The 4,962-nt window shown below is 38.5% G+C and overlaps 1 long non-coding RNA gene across 1 annotated transcript; it reads right to left on the bottom strand.

The window, feature by feature from the left end:
* Window positions 1–479: 479 nt before the first annotated feature.
* Window positions 480–3,843, bottom strand: LOC114695397. Its single transcript, XR_003734851.2, has 3 exons — window positions 3,756–3,843; window positions 2,025–2,137; window positions 480–591 (listed from the first exon to the last, which is right to left on the bottom strand). It is a non-coding gene; the product is annotated as an uncharacterized LOC114695397 (long non-coding RNA).
* Window positions 3,844–4,962: the final 1,119 nt, after the last annotated feature.

The raw sequence follows: 4,962 nt of genomic DNA, 5'->3' as shown, positions 1-4,962 counted from the left end.
CAACCAGCTGTAAAATATCCTTAGCACTATTTTTAATAATCTGATTTTATTTAAAATTGCTTCCTTCTTCCGTATACTTATTTCATAAAAAATAACTTAGTGTTTAAAATTGTGAATCTATTTTAGAAGAGAAATGGTTGACTCACATGTTCTAAGATGAAAATTCTAGTGCTCTGAGCTTAAAATAGTAATAATGGTAGGAAATAAAACTGATTACATGAAAAAAGAAATCATTTACTTGAATAGATGGCAGGATTAAAAGCAACTTTCGCCTTTCATTTTTCTTATTTTAAATTTTCCTGTTGAAGGAATATAATGCTTAAATGTATTCCATGTTCTATCACTTACCAAATGTCTTAATGCTTATTTATTTTCCAAAGTACACCCTCCAGACAGATATAGCAATGACAACTGGGCCCATTTCACAGCAGAGAATGATAAAGTTCTTAGAGACTGAAGTAGAGTAAGGCAGGATCTAGACTCACTTTGGAGACAAGGCTCGAGTCATGTGTGTGAAGGAGCTTCTGGATTGGGTTAGGTGAGGTCTCAAGATCTTCTCTAGACATAGTTAGCATCATTTCTGGTTCCAGGCTGAATGAAAAGGAGAAAGCAAGCTGAACACTGGTGTTCATCCCTCTCTGCTTCCTGACTGTGGCTCTAATGTGACCAGCCACTGCCCACTCCTGCCGTTATATGTCTGCACCATGATGGACTAGATCCTCAAACTGTGAACCAAACAAACCCTTCCTTCTGTCGGCTGCTTCTGCCCCATTATTTTGCTACATCAAGGACCTTACCTCTTAGTAGCAAGTCTCTCTACCCTGGAAGACACAATCATTTCTAGCATCAGCTTTGTGCAGAAGCACAGAGCCTCCTTTATGCAGCAGGTACTTCAGGTGAGTAGAGGTCTCAGAAAGAACAGCTGGAGAGCATCTCTGATTATTAGAAGGCTGCTGCCAAGCTCCATAGGACCTTGTCTTCCAGCCTCCAATATGCCCATAGCTCCAAGACCTTTAATCTTTTAGCCTTGTACATAGTAGCTTCCTCCTCTTTCTGTTAGCTTTTCCTGAGTTCAGTTTTCTTTGCTACTTGGGATTTCTTATCTCTGTTTGACCATCCCTCTGTTAAAGTCTCTCCATTGAAAGATCGGTCTGTTTTCATGACTAGACACTGTTAGCTCTAACACAGTGTATTCATGACAAACAGGAACCATTTCTTATATCCATGTTGCTGTTCATGTAAAAGCACCAAATGTCATATTTTCAACTCTAATCAGATTTAAGAAATCAAAACATTGATTCACAAAGTTCTATGGCCTAAGAAGTTCCTTAGGAATGGCCTTCAGGGGACAGGAATAAGCCTCCAGGTCCCTCCCCTGTTTCCCAAGTTTCAATGACAAATAGGCACATAAATCATTGTCTTGGAGATGTTTCTGGAGTAAAACTTCCTCCTTACTAAAACTAAGAGACAGGTGTCCTATATACTGTTCATTCTTTGCAGTCACCCTCCATACTGCCTGCATGATTGAGTCAAGGCTACCAAATGAAGGATCATATTTTCCTGGAACAGTAAAAGAATGCTGCTAATCTATTACAAACTCAAGAATAAGGCATTTGAAGCAAAGTTTGGGAACAAAGCCAAGTATGGCCCAACTTTTTGAAGCTTCATCTTGCTCTCTATTTTGTAGACTTTTAACGAATATCCTCCAAGCTGAAGATCTCAAGAGCTATATGCCCAAACTTGGATGAGAACATGTTCTAGCAAAATAATATTCTGATGAGTTAAATGCAAATGAATGAGAAACATACGAACTGGATTTCCCTTGAAACTCACAGGGATTTAAAAGTTAATAGGGAAAGTGCTGGCAACACACTTTTAGACATTTTATTGAAACCAAGCTGTTTGAATAAACATCATACACTCACTAACTCAACCCGAAAGAGGGTTCACCAGCCCTTAATTATAACAGTACTCCAAGTGACGGGGAAGCATGTCACGCTCAAGTTTCAGATGGAAAGCTTCACCTGGCAATAGACTTTGGTTCCAGAAACTTCTGCAGTTGTGTTATAGAAACCCACGGAGACATTAAAACAGGCAGTGACATTCTCCGCTTGGGCTGGCAAGCACCAGGAGACAACTGGAATTTAAAAACAAGAAAAAGGAGTGTCCAGAGTATAATGATTAAATTTTGTAAGGAAGTTAGAGTTGAACACATAATTTGGAAAGAACATGACTTTGAAATGCAGTAACCATTAGCAAATCACACAGGAAACAGTGGTCGGTGCTCTCATTTCTCCCTTCTGAACTGGGATTTATAATTAAGATCTGCTTATATGTGAGAGATGGACAGACCTGGGATGGAACTGTAATGTTTCAATGAATAATCTTTGTATTAAGATAGAAGTGGCAAGAGTAGAACTTCTATGACCAAGTGGGACCAAAACAGACACTGGGATGTGAAGTTCCAGTAGTTTGAGCATTTAACTACCCCTGAAGTGATCCAGGGTCCTCTTTAGATAGTAAGATATGATGTTAACCAGGTGATGGTTGTGAAACCCAGCATGCAGTATCCAAACCTTAGCTAGCACCAGAAACACAGGAAGGACAGAGGGTTGGGCAGCCCTGGAGCAATGGCTCAGTGGTTAAGGGCATTTATTGCTCTGGCAGAGGACCTCAGTTCATTTCTCAGCACCTGCATAGTGTCTCACAACCATCTATAACTCCAGACTCAAGGGATCTGATGCCCTCTTCTGACTTCCATGGGCACCAGCGATACACATGGTACACTTACAGATATTCAGGCAATATATTCATTACATAGAAAATAAATAAATCTTAAAAATAAATACAGATTGTGGGATAAATATGATTAAAATACATTTTATGAATGTATAAATCATCAAATAATTAATAAAATTTAAAACACATATTGCTTAATATCTGCTCAAGGATATCATAATTCAGTAGGTCTGGGGTGGAGCCTAACATTTTCCCTTCTAACAAACTTTTTATATATGATGTTTTTTTCTTCCATGCACTTTGTTAAATACTGTATTCTTCAAGCAATTGTTTTTGCACCCATCTTACTTTTCTACAGCGGTGGCAAAATGTCATGACAAAGGCAACTTATAAAAGAAAGAAGGCCGGGCGGTGGTGGCACACGCCTTTAATTCCAGCACTCGGGAGGCAGAGCCAGGTGGATCTCTGTGAGTTCGAGGCCAGCCTGGGCTACCACGTGAGTTTCAGGAAAGGCGCAAAGCTACACAGAGAAACTCTGTCTCAAAAAAATCAAAAAATAAAAATAAATAAATAAACAAATAAAAGCAAATTTAATTGGGTGCCTGCTTGAAGTTTCACGGGGTCCATGACTATCATGCTGGGGAACATGACAGCAGGCAGGCATGGTGTTTTGAGCAATAGGTTAGAGCTTACATCTGATCCAAAAGAACTAGTCAGGGAGATGTGTGTGTGTGTGTGTGTGTGTGTGTGTGAGAGAGAGAGAGAGAGAGAGAGAGAGAGAGAGAGAGAGAGAGAGAGAGAGAAAGAGAACTTCAAAATATCAAAGACCATCCTCACTGACCCATTTCCTCCAATAAAGCCACACCTCCTAATCCTTCTCACACTGTTCCACCAACTAGGGACCAAGTATTCAAACGTATGAACCTGTGGAGCCATTCTCATTCAAACCACCATAGCCCCTTTGCTAAAGTAGCTGGAATCCATGTGTATATCTAGACACTCTCTATTCCCTTTACCTGTGTGTGGTCTCTGGGAATCCAGCACACTCTCTTGATGGCTGAAGCTGTTGATGGAAATTCTAAAGTTGGGCAAAGTGATTCTTCTACCTTGATTCTTTTTTTTCAAAATTGTTTCTGGTAGAAAGAAAATTAAGAATTGGCTTTTGCTCTTTCATATCCTGTACCTATCTATGACAATGTTTAGAAAATGAACTCTTCTATAGCTGCAAAAAAGTAATTCTGCTGGCATTTCTATTGACATTATATTTAATCAAAACATCAATTAGGAAAAATCAACATCTTCATTATGGGGTAGAAAACATCAATTTTGTTGATGTTTTATAATTTTCAGTATATAGATGCTAAGTGTGTTTTGTCAGGTTTTTGGCCAAGTATTTCATTAGAGCCAAATTTTCATAGGTGGTTATTAAAATATTTTGAGCCAGGTATGGTGGCACACACCTTTATTGCCAGTACTTGGGAGGCTGAGGCAGGTAGACCTCTGTGAGTTCAAGGCCAGCTTGGGCTACATTGTGAGTTCCAAGGACAGCCAGAGCTACATAGTTAAGACTTTGTCTCAAAAAAAAAAATAAAATAAAATTTATGATATCTTAGTTTCCACTGATAGTATCTTAACATGAATTTTATTTGTGCTGATGGTATACTTCATAGCTCTGATAGTCTGGCTTATTTCTGAGAATTATCTGAATGCTTCTTGAGATTTATGTACAGATTATCATAACATCTGGGAAGGAATTATAATTTTGCTTCTTTCCCTTCAGTATGAGGACCTTTTATTCCTTTTCCATGCCTGTGTATACAGGCTAGGACTTGCAGCTTGACATTGAATGGGATTGAGGATGGGCATTTCTTTGCTTCCTTCCCAATCCTGAAGGAAAAGCATCCCTTTAAAGAGAGAAGAGTAAGTGTGTTGTCTGTGGCTTTTTGTAGATTATCAAATTGAAGAATTCCCTTTCATTCCTTACTAGGCTAAAGTTTCCATTGTGACTAGGTATTGAAATTTGCCAAATCCTTTTTCTGCACTGACTGATGTTTTTGTAGGGATTTTGTTTAGATAATCAATATGATAGATTGCATAAATCCATAAATATTGAAAGTGGCTTGTAATCACAAATGAATCCCAGATGACCTTAGTATATTCAGGTTTAACAAATTGTTAGATTGTATTAGCTAATAATTTCTGAGGATATGTTTTTTCTCTATT

This window comes from Peromyscus leucopus, chromosome 3, assembly GCF_004664715.2.
Source record: "Peromyscus leucopus breed LL Stock chromosome 3, UCI_PerLeu_2.1, whole genome shotgun sequence".
In the NCBI taxonomy this organism is placed as follows: Eukaryota; Metazoa; Chordata; class Mammalia; order Rodentia; family Cricetidae; genus Peromyscus; species Peromyscus leucopus.
Note: the sequence above shows the minus strand (reverse complement) of the source record. Positions and strands in the feature narration are given on the sequence as shown.